The 16413-nt window shown below is 49.3% G+C and overlaps 1 protein-coding gene across 4 annotated transcripts in view; it reads right to left on the minus strand.

The window, feature by feature from the left end:
* FSTL4 (follistatin like 4) overlaps nucleotides 1-16413 on the minus strand; it is a 660210-nt gene that overhangs the window by 88115 nt on the left and 555682 nt on the right. The window lies entirely within an intron of this gene.

The following is a 16413-nucleotide window of genomic DNA, read 5'->3' on the forward strand; positions in this document are numbered from 1 at the left end:
CAAGGTACAGAGGGACAGAAGACTAGGAGTGGCAGGGAGCTGGAGCGCCTGGGCTGTGGAGGGTGGTAGGGAATGGTGGGGCATGGATCAAGGCAGCCCTGGTTTCTGAGCCCTCTGTGCATGGCTGCCATGGGAGTTGATTCACACCACGGCCACCCAGGAGGATGCTGCCTTGACCCTGTGGCTCAGGGAGGAGAAGGGATGGTTCATGGCTGAGCTCAGGTTTAGCCATCAAGTGAGCACACTACCCCAAACAGTGAGGTTGGGGTACATATCAAGGGTCTTATTTTGCCTCGCACCCTTTCCCTTCACACCCACCAAGCAATGGAGATTGATTGTTTAATGACTCCAGCCTGGAGGTACTCTCCCCAAAGGTGGGCAGCAGCCCTGCGAGTCCCAGTCTTGCTGCCCCCACACCCCAGGCCCACAATGGGGCTCTGGGTAAGGGTGAGTGTACAGTGACTACCCAGTATGGTAGCCTCAGAGCTGGCAAGTTCAAGGGCCCCACTGCCTGTGACCACAGCACTTCTGTTCGCTCTGGGCTGGGCATTGTGAGCCTGGTTAGTACTGGCCAGAATGCTGAGCATCCGCCCAGTGTGTGTAGGGGGTTCTCTGCATGCAAACCTGGGGTAAACAAACCACAGTATGTACAGCGAGTGTGGCTGTAGAATGTTGCTTCCATGGCCCTGACCTTGGGAACTGAGATGAGTTTCCTTTCTCCTGGAGGCTCTACAGACAGACCAGGAAGTCGTGGATAGGATGGCTTCCAGCTGTCCTGAAACAACAGCAGTTTAATGAGCTCCTGCACATGTGGGGCAGTCTCCAGTGAAATGTGTCCATTAAAATATATGTGGTTCAGGAGGCCTGGCCCTCTCCCGGCTGAGGAGCAGCTGAGGGCAGATGCCTGGTGAGCTGTGGGCTGCCCTGGCCAGGACAGGGTCCGCTTAGCAGCCTCAGCCTCACCATCCTCCCCCAGAGACACCCTCCACACTGGCTCCTGACCTTGGAGAGAAGATGGTGAGCCAAGAAGGGTGTGGAACAAAGGCCTGGGTGTCAGTGGAGCCTGGGAGGGCCAGGGCTCCAGGAAATCTCTGTCTTTCACGAGAAGCAGGTGAGCAGTTGCCTGTCTCTGTCCATCCTTTCACTAAGAAGTATGGAGTCCCTGGCAGTGGACAGCAAAGGACACCATCTGCCCCTGCCTCCTGGGAGCTGGGCACGTCTCCTTGTGGAGTAGGTGTGATCAGCTGGCAGTAACTGCAGGGGTCACTGGTCCAGAACAGTGACCAGGCTTCCCCTTTGGCCCTGGCCCTGGTAGGGTGCACTCAGCCTTTAGAACAGTCATGACCCTGCTCAAGCCTGTAGGAACCAGCTGGGAGTAAGCATGTGACTCCCCACCATGTACCTGGAGAGCACTGGGTACGCACAAGTCACAAAGGTGGAGGGTCTGGGCTGCCAGCTGGGCAGGGTGGACCCCCGTCCTTGCACTGCCTATCCCCCTGGAGTCTCCATAACCCTGTTTCTCAGGACCACTCTCCTGGGAGCTGGTAACGGTAGAAGAAGGAAGAATCTGGGTGATTTTGATTTGACAGATCCTCTTGGGATGGGTGAGGGAGGGAAGGGGTGAAAGAAAAGAAACCAGGGAAGGTGGAAGAGGAGAGAACTGGCTCAGGCACCTTACTGTCTAACAAGATACTGGGGGCCGGGTTCAGATGTGGCCACAGAGCAAGTAACAAGCTGAAATCAAGATTGCTGGGAGAAATACCAACAATCTCAGATGTACAGATGATACCACTCTAATGGCAGAAAATGAAGAGGAACTAAAGAGCCTCTTGATGAGGGTGAAAGAGAAGAGTAAAAAAGCTGGCTTAAAATTCAATGTTCATAAAACTAAGATCATGGCATCTGGTCCCATCACTTCACAGCAAATAGAAGGGGGAAAGTGGAAGCAGTGACAGATTTTCTCTTCTTAGGCTCCAAAATCACTGTGGATGGTGACTGAAGCCATGAAGTTACAAAATGCTTCTTAGAAGGAAGGCTATGACAAACTTAGTGTATTAAAAAGCAGAGACATGACTTTGCTGACAAAGGTCTGTATAGTCAAAGCTAAACTGTCTTTCTAGTAGTCATGTACGGATGTGAAAGTTGGACCATAAAGGAGGCTGAAGGCTGAAGATTTGATGCTTTCAAATTGTGATGTTGGAGAAGACTCTTGAGAGTCCCTTGGACAGCAAAGAGATTAAATGAGTCAACCCTAAGAAAATCAACCCTGAATACTCATTAGAAGGACTGATGTTGAAGCTGAAGTTCCAATATTTGGCCACCTGATGTGAAGAACTGACTCATTGGAAAAGACCCTGATGCTGGGAGAGATTGAAAGCAAAAGAAGAGGGTGGCAGAGGATGAGATGGTTGGATGGCATCACCGACTCAACGGACATGAGCTTGAGCAAACTCTGGGAGATGGTGAAGGACAGGGAAGCCTGGCCTGGTACAGTCCATGGGGTCACAAAGACGCAGACACAACTTAGAGACTGAACAAAACAGGATCCAGGAGCTCTCCTGATGGGTGTAAAGGTCACGTTGCCAGGTCCTTCTAACTCACTGGCTGGCCCACCTGCTCCCTCGGTGGCTCCTTGCCCTTAGGTGGCACTGCCCTCCAAGCCGATGAGGATTGACATGGCTGAGAAGCCAGGCATTTCCACCATGAAAGCAGACGGGCTGGGATGGGAGAAGTCTTCCCTTCCACCAGTCAAACCAGCAGAGGGAGATTTCAGGCCCAGTCTGAGTGCGGTGATGCTGTGAGGGCCCAGTGCGGGCACCTGCACAGAGTTGGGGAGTCCACCTGGCATCCAGATGTTCTCCTTTAGATGTGGCACCAGACCAGACTCTAGGCTGAGAGCTGGTACTGCCCTGGGGAAGACGTCTTCTCTGGAGGGCAGCGAGGGGTGTGAATGTGTATATGATATTCTTGATACTACTGCCAGGCTGCCAGTGGCCTATTCCTTCTGTCTGAAACTATTTCCTTTCTGACTTACGGAAATTATTTCCTTTTCTGACTTCCTAACTTCCTTATTTTTATGGTGCTGTGGTCATTGTAGAAGCTACTTATCATTACTTGGCCAAATGAAAAGTTGGCCACCCTAAATCAGTCTTCTAAATTTCTGTTTTTAATTAAAAAGTTAAATTATATGTAAAAAATAAGAGTTTTTACATTAAAAAAATTAAGTGTGTATAATCTGGACACTGCAGGTGTTGGTTTGATGCTGGGGTGCCAGCTCTCACATCTCACTTCTTGGTTGGCCTCCTGTGCCTATGGCAGCAGGGATGGCTGGTGGTTCAGTGTCTGTACCAGATCTTATTGGCTGCATTGAGAAGGAGTCTGGGCTCCATCCAGGCTCAGCAGAAAAGAATGGTATCATTGATGTGCTGTGTCTGCCAGCAACTTGGGAAGGAATTTGCTCTCACTAACACCAGCTCTTAGGTTGAAAGTGAGCAATTTTGCATTCAAAGAAAAAGAAAAAAAAAAAAAAAGCACAAACTGGTTAAATGGGCTTAAATAAAATTGTAACCAATATACAGTAATTTCTGAAAGGTCCAGCTAATCATAACTTTAGGGACTTCCCTGATAGCTCAGTTGGTAAAGAATCCGTCTGCGATGCAGGAAACGCTGATTCAATTCCTGGGTAGAGAAGATTTGCTGGAGAAGAAAATGGCAACCCACTCCAGTATTCTTGGGCTTCCCTTGTGGCTCAGCTGGAAAAGAATCTGCCTGCAATGCAGGAGACCTGGGTTCGATCCCTGAGTTGGGAAGATCCCTTGGAGAAGGGAAAGGCTACCCATTCCAGTATTCTGGCCTGGGGAATTCCACGGACTGTATAATCCATGGGGTTGCAAAGAGTCAGACATGACCAAGTGATTTTCACTCACTCACTCAAGCTTTAAAGAGGGTTTCACTTTGGAAACCTAGATGCTAGAGACATCTGGTTGGTAATCAGAAGATAAGGATAACTCAGGATAAATACACTCAGCAGGCCTTAGAAGGAGCACTGCTCACCAGGAACAGAGGCTGGAGTCCCTCCTCCCAGGAGCTACATCTACTGTGGGCTGAGCTCTGAGGTCACCAGGCTACAGTACAGATGACTTTAGGATTTTAAATGCAGAGCTGGTCAAAGCTGTGCTTTCTCACCAGTGGAAGTTTCATGGCGACACCCAGAGCTCCAACTACTCTTTCTGTGCTGTTGCTTTTTAGTGGGGAAGAGTCTGTAAACTACCACCACCTGCCATGGGAGTTGGTTTGAGGAGCTGGGCTGATGTATATGAGTTCGTGGATGACTGAAGACACCCGGAGACTTTTGAAGCCATGGGAGGTCAATCTGGAGGCGTTGGAGGCACAGTTTATTTGTTTTTGTAGGCCAGTTTCTCAGGAGCAAACTCTGAGTGCAAATCTCAGCTGCCTCCCTCCTCATTCCAAGACAAGGAGGAGGGAGTGGGCTGTTTAGTCTCCTTAAGTTTGGAAACCAAAAGATACAGAGATGAGAGTGCATCACTTTTGGAGGGGTTGGCAGGAACCTGCAAAATCAGGCCCCTCCAGAAACCTCTGTGAGTTGATGTGATGGTGTATTTATGTGCAAAGATGCCTTTGACCAATGATGCTGACTGCAGTATTGTTTGTGATAATAAAAAACTAAGAATATCCTGACACTCATCACCAGAGCACTGGCTAAATATACTATGTTTCAGCCCCAAAGAGAATATTATACAGCTATTTAAAGATCCAGGTCAATCTATTTGTACTGACTTGAGATGGTTTTTAAGTGAGAAAAGCAAGTTGTAAAACAATGCGTAGTCTAATCTTAGGTCACAAAAATACCTGTGTGGGTATTTGTACATACACGAAAGAAAGCCTGGATGGGTCCCACCAATTTGTCAATGCAGGTTTTTCTTGGGGCTTGGGACTGGGGGTCAGGGTTTGGGACTGGGTTTTGGGATTTGAAGAATATGAAAGAAAGCCCTTGGGAGCATCACTGTTTCAGGGTCTCACAATGACTGGATGGGAGCAGTTGGACTTGAAGGATGAGTTCTCAGGAATTCATGCCCTGGGAGTTTTCAATCAGCCTGATGCTCTGGTCCAAGCCCTTGCCAGAGGTGAAGCCTTTGCTCTGCTCCATCTAAGGTTTGCTGGACCTGTTAATGCGCTTGCCTTTGAGCTGACTTTGGGATCTATAGAGTTCTACAGGGCATGGCAGCGTGTCTTCTCTTATCTTATTGGGTTACAGGCTACAGAGTTGACTGCAGCTTGAACTTTTAAGGTTACTGGTTTGGTGAACACTGTGCTTATAAAGATGATGGAGACAGGAGGCTGCATTTGATGCTATCGGTCATTCATTACCAACTTCTGAATGGAAACCTAAATGCCCACATATCTGGCTATCTTCTCTCTTTCCATCCCTTTTCAAGTCTTTAACTCATGTCACCCTTTCACGGTAGCCCCTAATTCCACAGAACATGGGTGCCTAACATGGCCTTTCCTTAGGATGCCACTTCATTATCTCCCTAATCCAACGTGGCGATGGGGAAGATGAGCACGGCCACTCTCTGAGTGATTTAACAGGATGCTTTAATGATGTATTGAAAATGAACATTGACCCCAGGTAAGAGGTGCTAAACTGATACTTTAAAAGCACGCCATCCATTTCGCTACGATGGACTCTCCACCTTAAATCACTGTGTTGTCATTTTTATGATGCCGATCTAGCTATTGAGGCTACAGGACTGTGAAATGTCGTATAAAAAAGCCAATAAGAAAAAAATAAAATTAAGTTGCGGGGAGCGTGCATTAGCATTTCAAAAATGTTCTGTTGCATTATGCTATTATTCTCTCTCTGTCAAGGGGCACTGGGATCCCATCCTCCCCATAAAGAGACTGTGCCACAGAATGTATCAGCACTCCCTTCCTGAACCGGTGTGGCAGCTGAAGGGCATAGTTACGATAATGGCAAAATACATTCTGGACTAAATTTGATAGGACACTGGGGCCGTCTGCCTCCTCTGATGACAAAGTCTTGATTGCTCTTTTCCTTGTTGGCTCCAGCCTGTGGCTTTCAGAGTCTTGACAAATTAATGTTTTCAGCATTTCTGCCCTGGGAGAAAAGTAAGGAATGATCTCTGCTGAGTTGAGGGTATGACTTCACTACAGGTGGCAACATGGGTGCTGGGATTCCATGAGGCATAGGCGACCGCCAGACTGCACTTCCCGACCTGGCAGCGTAATAAAATCCCCTAAGTTACCAAAAGCCCAGTCCACTTGAATTGCTGCTGGAGAAGACTCTTGAGAGTCATTGGACAACAAGATCAAACCAGTCAATCCTAAAGGAAGTCAATCCTGAATACTCATTCATTGGAAGGCCTGATGTTGAAGCTGAAGCTCCAATACTTTGGTCACCTGATGTGAAAAGCTGACTCATTGAAAATGACCCTGATGTTGGGAAAGATTGAAGGCAGGAGGAGAAGGGGATAACAGAGAATGAGATGGTTGGATGGCATCACCAAATCAATGGACAGAGAGTTTGAGCAAACTCTGGGAGATAGTGGCAGACAGGGAAGCCTGGCATGTTGCAGTCCATGGGGTTGCAAAGAGTGGGAACGTGACTTACAGACTGAACAACAATAAAAGGGTTAAGGAGGCATGGTCCATCTGGAAAGGGTGAGTTTAATAACTCATAATGAGCCTGGGTCAGCAGGATTGGTCTGCTCTGGGAAAATTTAGGCTCATCCTTGGCGTTCACCAGGCTGTCTTCCCTGGTGGCTCAGAGGTTAAAGCATCTGCCTCCAGTGTGGGAGACCCGGGTTTGATCCTTGGGTCAGGAAGATCCCCTGGAGAAGGAAATGGTAACCCACTCCGGTATTCTTGCCTGGAGAATTCCATGGATGGAGAAGCCTGATAGGCTACAGTCCATGGGGTCGCAAAGAGTTGGACACGACTGAGCGACTTCACTTCACTTGGAGTTCAACCCCTTGGCTCTCTGAGGGGCATCTTACATTCTAACTTGGATTCTAGCTAGTGCTTCTTCGTAAGCCCGGCTTCTAGGCCTAAGCTGGGCCAGAGTGAGGGTCATTGTCTGCAGAGGGGAGGAAGGCCTGCCAAGCCTTGCCTTGAGGAGCTTCTGTCTCCTGGGTAATTACGGGAATGTGATTCCTTTCTATGGCTCTGAATTTGCCCAGTTGGGGAAGATGAATCCTGTGCCCCTGGTAGTCTATTACACTAAACCACTGAGACAATTGCAGTGTTTTATCTAGAACTTTCAGAGAGCTGACTTGTTCCTTAGGAACCATTGGCTTAACGGAATTCACTGTATTATTTTCCAACGTGATGTGCCGCAAAACCGGTTGGGTCAGCACTTTGGTTTGGGGAATGTATTTTCATTTGAGAAGATGCCTCTGCTGGGCTTTTTGCTGCATTGGTTTAGGAAGCACGAGGCTCTTAGCCCTGGTGAGGGAAGGTGACTTGGGGAGGCCATCATGGCAGTGCAGGGAGGGGGTGAGCACAGGCCTGCTGGCAGTGGCTGGGGCTTTTATTTTTTTAAACTATATTCAGAATCAAGTCTAGCAAGTGAGGTTCTCTGCTGAGCTGAATGTTACCCTTAATGAGATACCATGTCCCTTCTGTTCTCTGTAACAGGGACCTTGAGAGTTTTTATTAGTGAGCGAAACCAAACTTTTCACTGTTTTCATGTTTCCTAATAACCGTCTGAGTCGTAACCTGAATTTTTATGCAGCTAATTACAAGTGCGACTTGAGCATGAAAGATTTATGCGATCAGAAATTACCTGTGTAATCTCTAGGCAGGCGGGGGATGAACCAAGAAAGGAAGTTAATCAGTTTTCTAGGTCACACAAGAGGCACCTGAGAGGTGCTTCTGAGGGCGGGCAATGGATCTCCCGGGACATGCCCTGCCCCACCCCAGAGCTCTTTGCTCCCCCTCCACCCCAGGGCAGCCAGCATCGGCCCTGGGAATCAGCACTTTTCCCTAGGGTGACACTTCCACCCTCTGTCCCTAAGACCAACATACCCAGCTAACAGTTCTGCAGAAATGAAATCAAGCACATGAAGGTGACAGGCTTAACAGGAAACAGTGACATCTCCAAAAAGGGTCAGTGCCCATGACCAGAATAGAGGCCAGAATTCTAATAAACTTCACCTCTTTAAGATTTCATTTAGTTAAAAAACAAAGACAGAAAATGAACCACGTGGCCATTCCTTGAAGTCTGCACCTGGAGGAATGCAAGTCTGCCAAGAAGCCAGAGCTCTCACCACCTAACACACTCACTAAATGACTAACATATTGTTTATCCATGGGAAGGCAGCTTGCCCAAGTGGCAGTAAGGAGCATGTGATGGAGAGCTGGCCCGGAGAGCCTGGGAACTCACGCATGCTAAGGTCCGTAACACACGTTTACTTATGCAGCCATTTGCTGAGGCCCACAACTGATTAATATACCCAGGCTTGTTCATTTACTCAGCATTGTTTAATCATTTAATTTCACAAGAGTTTTCATATCTTTTAATCATCCTAATATTCTTCTTATTGCAACATATTACTAAGCTGTTAGTTCAATTCAATTAAAAAGTGTCATCCAAAAGTAATTTATTCCATGTGCATCCTTAAGCGGATACCCCAGATATGTCTGCATTTTAAAGAAATAACAACTCTGCCGATTTATTATTCTGCAAACGACTGTGCTGTGTTAGCACTGAGGGAGATACCGGGAACAGTGAACGTCTGCGGACACCAACATGGTAGCAGATCTGTGATTATTCCTCTAGAGTTTTCTCTAAGACTCAGAAGAGACTACGGACACTTGGACCATCTGTTACTACTGGCTGACCCCTGAAAACCCACTGTGACTTTCTGGTCTTGATCATATTTGTAATAGCACAGCCTCTGAGTTTGCGCTCTGGGGGCCCCTTGGCTGGAGTTCCCACTAGCACTGCCTCACTTCAGGAGCAAGTGCAGGAGGCCTTTGAGGGCCAGGGTTCAGGAAATCGCCTGCTGTGGGTCTGCTGGGGACACGTTTCTTCCAGAATATGACCTTCCTGGTTGATCTCTGAGATATTTCCTCTGGCCCCTCTAGAGCAGTGCTGTCTAGTGGGAATGTAATGCAGTGCCAGCCACCTAGCAGATTTAAATGGTCTAGCAGCCACCTAAAGCAAAAAGAAACAGTGGCTACTGATTTACTTAATATTCTTTAACGCAATATATCTAAAATATCATTTCAACATGTAGTCAATGCAAAAGTTAGTTAATGAGCTATTTTATGTTCTTTTCCCATGCAAGGCTTCAAAATCTGGTATGTACATTTCACTCTGGGTGAGCCTCATTTCAGGGGTTCAGTGTCCACATGGAACCAGTGTCTACCATAAGGCTCCAGAGACCTCAGGCAGGGGCCTTTGTGCAGCCTGGCTGTGGCTCCCCTGTGTCTGTGGCTCCCCTGGATTGAGGGGGGAGCTGCTTGGGGCCCTAGGGATCTGCCTGCAGAAGTTGGTGAAGCTCCCACAGTGGTACAAAACAGGGCTCACTGGCCACTGATGACCTCTGAGGCTTGTCTGACCCTGAGGTTGCAGGAACTCAGCAGGCCCGGGAAGGGATCACTGGTGGGAAGAAGCAGTTGCAAAGATGCTATCATTCCTCATCCCTAGGCCTTTGGGGGGCCAAAGGGAAATCCAGGTTTCAGGAGGTGGAGGGAGGAAAACTGCTCCAGTGCTAATGGGGGCACTGATGGGACGGAGGGTCCACTTCCTCTCCTCAACCCTCTTCCTGCCTGCTCAGGCATGACCCTGGGCACATATGGGATGCCCCAACTGGTGGGCAGGTCCCTCTTGCCTCTCCATCAGGAGACTAGCCTTGAGGGCTGATTACCAAGCTCAGGGAGTAAACTTTAGTCCTTAGCCTGCTGTGTCCTCCAGGGAAAGATCGACTTTCCTTGGGGAACAAAGTCTTCCATGATGAGGACACTTGGGATATTAATATGCCCGCATTTTGAGGCCAAGGTGGTCCTTCTCCTTTGGCAGACCCGGGCCAGGGCCTGATGGAGGGCTGTTGCAGAGGTGTGCTCTGGGTGGGCGGGGTTTTATTACACGAGTCTGGTGATAGCCACTAAGTGCCACTTCCACGTCCTAGTCCCCTGGGTCTGTCCCCTATCTGGGCCAACTGAGAGCCTCAAGAAATCAGGGACATTGAAAAATTCTTCATGCCCTTTCCTGCTCTTGCAGAAGGCCCTGGTTATTAATATCTCACTCTAGGAAAAGGGCTATTTGTGCCGGTTGTTTTTTTTAGGAGAACAGCAATAAAGAAGGGAAATTAAATTAGCAACTCTGTGTGAGCTTCTAATCCATTAGAGTGTCTTCAACTCTATAACCTGCTATCTTAAACTCTGGTCACCTACTTAAGTGGTTTCAAGAAAATAGCAGTGTTCCGCCTGGCCCTATTTTGCACCAGTTACAATAAAAGTGATTGAATGTCAGCAGAGCCTGGGGTTCTGGTACTGAGCCACAGGGCTCTGATGGGTCACCCTGCTCGGCCTGCCCGCGTGGTCACAGATGCTAATATCCCCATCAACAAACCCGTGTCCTTGCCCCGGAGCACACACCCAGCTCCAAGAATTAGTCAAATACAATTACCCACATGAGGTGGCCTCACCAACCTCTACTAAATAATGGGAAGATAAAACTGTCTTCGGTGGGAAACACCACAAAGGAATTATACTTCGTAACAAGAACAGGGCACCGCCAGCAGCAGCTAACCATTACCGAGTGCCACTGGTGTGTCTGGCTCTGTGCCGTGCAGGGGTCCTGCTACATCATCTACAGGGCCCAGTACAAAATGAAAATGCAGGATCTTTGCTTAAAAAAGTACTAAGGATTTAAAGATGGAGATGGCAGAGCATTAAACCAAGCACAGGGCCTTCTGAGGACTTCCCAGGTGGCGCTAGTGGTGAAGAATCTGCCTGCCAATGCAAGAGACTTAAAGAGATGCAGCTTTGATCCCTGGATTGGAGGAGGGCATGGCAACCCACTCTAGTATTCTTGCCTGGAGAATCTCATGGACAGAGGAGCCCGGAAGGCTACAGTCCTTGGGGTTGCAAAGAGCTGGACACAACTGAAATGACAGCATGCACGCAGGGGGCCTTCGGAAGACGGAGGCCTGAATGGCTGCAGGGGTTGTCCACTCAGGTCGGCCTGGCTCTGTGCATCAACTGGCTTAATTCTCACAACAAACCCTATTACTCTCTCCACTTTACAGATGAACAAACAGAGACCCAGAGAAGTCCAGAGACTGTTGGAATGGTTTCAAAGTGGTCTGAATGGAGAAAAGGGGCAGGAGGTCTGAGTCAGCCCATGGTGAAGTCGTGGAAAACCTCCCAGAACTGTAGCAGGCTGCCCCAGAATCATGCTGTGAGTGCTGATTCAGTTTCAGGAAAACAATATCACTTGTCCCATTAAATTAATGTTGTTAATTTGAAGTTTATTGGTTTTGCAGTTTGTTTTTATTTCATTTATAAATTTGTTTTAGCTTTATGGTTATAAAAGAGCTCTACACATAAGGAACATATACTCAGTTTTATGTTTACACATATTTAACTAACATTATACTAAACGTAATTCAAGTCAACAGAGAGAAACCACAAGGTTCCTGCTTTAAGTGGGGGTTACATATTACTCCAGGAGGGAAATGCATCTCTTGTCCCCCAGGGTGGGGGCCACAGGGGGTGCTCACAGCCCCGCCCCTCGTCTGGCTGCAAGGACCCCAGTGGTGAGTGGGGGTGGGAGACAGGGAGGGAGTGAGAAGAAGGGGAAGGCAGGTGGTTCCTCTGAGTGGGTGCTGTCTAAAGAGCCCCCAAAGGTCTGCCTGGCCCTGGTTCCTCTCCTGGCTGCTGCTCCACATCATTTGCCTTGGCCCAGGGAGCCCTCAGCCTATAATCTAGATTCCTGGAGAGTGGCCCTGACCCCAAAACATGGAAAGGCCTGAAGAAACACCCAGGGGCTCAAGACTACACGTGCGTGTGTGTGTGTGTGTGGCAGTTATGACCTCTCAAGGGTGTGTCATTAGCTGACCCTCAACAGGTGCTCTGGGGATAAAGGCCACCCCCACCTCCCCATTGTGGTCTAAGCCCCCAGTCTCACAATAGGAGCACGTTTAAAACCAGCAGACAAGACCCTGTTACTCTTGACTGGCAATTGCCCTGCCAAGATACATTTCCCACAAAAATGCAGGCCAAAGACTTGCAAGAGAATGTTCACAGAAACATTGTGTATAATTGCCCCAAACCAGAAACAAGCCAGGTATATCCACTATGGAACACTGTATACCAATGCAAAGGAACAAACCTCTGCTACTGATGAAAATAAATAGATGAGTCAGTCTCACAACCACAGTTCTGAGGAAGCAGATAGACACAAAAGGGTCATATTATATGATTCCACTGATGGAAAGTTCAAAGACAGGCAAAATGACTCTATGGTATTAGAAAGGCAGGTTAATAGTTATACCTGGGAGGAGCGAGAGCATCTGGGTGCTGGACACAGAGCCCTCAAATAGCAGGAAGGCATGCCTACATCACAGATGGGACCATTCTTCCCAGGGACCTTAAAGGGTTTGCATGGGCACCTCCAGAACCACCGCCAGCATATCTCTGGGGACCTGGTGTCATAGGCTCTGCAAAGCACAGCTGGGCTGATACAACTAGTTTAGTGATGTTCAAAAGCACTGTAAGGTCCCACAACTACCAGCTAAAAAGTGCCAGTCCATGGGCGGGCCAGGTGCCCACACCCTGCCCAGAAGCCTACCTCCCCTGAAGCTTGTGGATCCAACATGGCATGTGTGTTTAGAGCAAAAGGGGTCTTGTGAGACCCTACCTAACTCTTGCAGAGGCTCTTGCCCTCCTTGGCTCACCAGGACTTCTGCCATGACCCAGGCATGGGCTTGACTCTTATCCCCACACCTCCCTACATGGACAGCCTGCTGTTCTCAAGCGTTCCAGGGGGCTCTGCCTCTGTTGGAACTTTCTTTCCTACATTTCATCAGGGCCATCACCAGCTTATGCTTCCTGCTCTGTCATGACTCAGATGTGGTGTGTTGATGACTACCACCTCCTTTCAGTCTAAGGGAGCCAGGATCGGTTCCCCTGCCTGCCCTGGGAGGCCATCCCAGCAGAGGTGTGTCAGAAGCCCCTCAAGGAACATCAGAGGCAGGAGGAAGTTCATAGTGGAAGATTGAGTACCAGGTGCTGGGCTCAGAGGGACATGCTGCAAGAGGGCAGCCCTCACAAGGGGACCTCTGAAAGGCCTGCACATCACTTTCACCTCAAAAACTCCCAGGCAGTTAAACAGGTGCATGTCTGTGTTTCCCACTCAGGACACCAGGGAGGGAAGGGCCCTTGAAGACCATCTGGTCCCCTGCTCCTCCTGTGGACACGTAACCAAGGGAGCCTCAAGTATCCAGGGTGCTAATGGCCTTGCTGGCTCTAAAATTCAGGCCCCTGGACTCCCAGGCTGTGGTGGGGCTCCTGGGCATCATTTCTTGAAGAGGCAGCTGTATACCTGTCAAACCCTCAGGCACAGGAGTCTCTCCCCAGCCCTGGACAACCCGCTCATCCTGTGTGGCTGCAATCTGAGTGCAGCTGTGATGTGGGGTTTCTGTGTAGAAGAAGGTCAGTTTCTGTAGAGAAGTTCTCTAGAGCTGACTGTGCATTCTCTGGATTTCCAGCACCCTAGACTGTTGCCAAAATTGGCTCCCATGTGCCTGGGAGGAGGTGCGGGCTGAGCCTGGGCTGGCCAGTGTACACAGATCCTGGAAAGCTCAGGGATCCTGGAAAGTTCCCTGAATGGACACATATGGAACTTGAGAATATGGTGACAACGAGAGTCACAGAGCACAGGAGTGGTTGGGAGGTGGAGGTGCACAGGGCACGCATCTGCAAGGGCCAAGACAGCACACAGCAGCTCTCTGCCAGGGCCTCCTCTTTATGGGCTCTACTGGGTTGAATAGCATCCTCCTTAAATTCAGGCCCATCAGAACCTCGGGATATAACCTTATCAAAAGAAAGGTAGGATCTCACAGATGTAATTATTTAAGGGTCTCAGGATAAAATCATCTTAGATTTAGCGTAGGCCCTAAATCTAATGTCTGGTGTCATTATAGGGCTTCCTGGTGGCTCAGACAGTCAAGAAGAGGAAAAGACACAGAGCAACAAAGAGAAGGCTATGTGAAAATGGAGGCAGGAGGCAGACGGAGGCAGAGACAGGAGGTGTGCTGCTACAAGCCATGGATCGCCGGGAGCCCAAGAAGTTGCAAGAGACAAGGAAGTGTTCTCTCCCAGAATGTTTAGGGGGAGCATGGCCCTTCCAACACCTTGATTTCAGATTCCTGGCCTCCTGAACTATGAGAGAATAAATTTACAGGGTGTTGTTGTACTTTGCTATGGCAGTCCAGGGAAACTGGTGCAGGGCACTCTCTTGAGTTCAGCGGGTCGTATCAACCTGCAGCGCCCTCCAGGCCTGCATTTGGCTACCTGCTCTGGCCTTGGCCAATCATTTCAGTGTTGTCTAGCTTCTGGAAGCCACATTACTTAAGCTGGCTGGGGTGGAAAGTGGCAGGTGGGCATGGAGAGGAAGGGCTTGAAGTCTCAAGCCATAGGCTCAGTCTAGCCCACTTACCCAGCTGCAGTTAGCTCAGCGCTCTGTACTCCAAGCCCAGACATGAATATTCATGAGCCAAGTTACTGCAGGCACCTCAAACTCCCAGCCAAGGTCCATGCCATGAGAAAGGTATACTGTGCCAGGTGGGTGAAAATGAGGCATGAAAGTCATTTGTCACCTGCTCTGAAAATTGCTCCTGAAATGTGGCTGCACAAAGCCCCCAGTCCCAAAGGATGCAAGACACGACCCAACAGGTGGAGGCTCCCCGAGGGCAGGGACCTAGGCTGTGTGGTCTTGCAGGCTCAGCACAGAGCCTGGAACAAACCAAGCCCTACCCAGGGCCACGGAGATGTTTAATAAGCAGCTGTCCACCGCACATTGTAAAAGCCACCCTCTTTTGAGAGCTTCCCCTACCCCCTCAGCTTCCCCACACCACTGCATCCCAGCCATGCAGCCTGCCTCCTGTTCTGGGGACACAGCAAGCCTATTCCCACCCCCAGGTCCGTGCACAGGCTGTGTGCCTGATCTGGACTTTGGCTGGCTCCTTCTCATCCTGTAGGTGTCTTCCTTTACCCTCTCAGTGGGGCGCTTACACTGTAACTACCCTATCCAGAGGGGCCAGGGTAGTTTCTGTATCTCTCTCCATAGCCTATAAGCTCTCAGAGGGCAGGAACCATATCTGGTTTTGCTCAGCACTGAATCCCAGCCACCTGCCCAGTGCCTGGCATGTGCAACAGAGGTTAACACTTAGTAAGTGGACAGAGAGGCCCATACACTGGTTCCTTGAGTTTGGGACACACAGGGATGTTCTGATTTAGGGGAGGGGTCACCTGATTCCTATCTCACTGGAGCCAGACCTCCGGTGCCCTGAGCCAGCTAACTTTCCTATTTGCCTGATGTCTGTGATCCGCATTAATGGCCCTGAGGGCCACTTGAAGGTCATGATTCAGAGTCCCCAAAAGACCCGTGCTGACTGTTGCCTGGAATCTACTTTCTAGGAAATGCTCCCAAACAGATTGGATTTAGCAGGCCAATAACAGATAATAAAAACTAATATTCCCTGGGCATCCTGCCTTGCACTTGGCTGGGTCCTATAAACACTACTCACTGAACCCTCAGAACAACCCTATTATCATAAACAGGTGCTCTATTGACTCCCATTGTGGACTTTCCTGGTGGCTTAGACGGTAAAGTGTCTGCCTGCAATGCGGGAGACCTGGGTTCGATCCCTGGGTCGGGAAGATCCCGTGGAGAAGGAAATGGCAACCCAGTCAATATTCTTGCCTGGAAAATTCCATGAACTGAGGAGCCTGATAGGCTACAGTCCATGGGGTCGCAATGAGTCGGACATGACTTCACTTTCACTTTCATTGACTCCCATTGTACAGATGAGAAAACTGAAACTCGGGGAAATGAAGCAACCCAGCTCTTCAGGAGTCCCCACCCAAGCTCCCACTAAAGGTTGCCACAGTCCTGGTCCAGGTGTCTCCTGAGGTTTGAGCTGAACATCTGGAACAAGAGACTGGAAGTGGAAGACTATGATGGAACTGGAGAGTGAGGGAAGTGGTAGGGAGGGGTTGTCTTTTCTCAAGAGTTACTAGGTCAGGGACAGCACTGGGCAGGGTTCCCAGCCGGGTAGTCAGTTTTTCCAGCCATGGGTTGGGTCTCAGGGGAGCCAGTCAGAGGCAGGTGTGGCCATGGGGTTTTATCAGGACCTCTGG

This window comes from Bos indicus, chromosome 7, assembly GCF_029378745.1.
Source record: "Bos indicus isolate NIAB-ARS_2022 breed Sahiwal x Tharparkar chromosome 7, NIAB-ARS_B.indTharparkar_mat_pri_1.0, whole genome shotgun sequence".
NCBI classification, from domain to species: Eukaryota; Metazoa; Chordata; class Mammalia; order Artiodactyla; family Bovidae; genus Bos; species Bos indicus.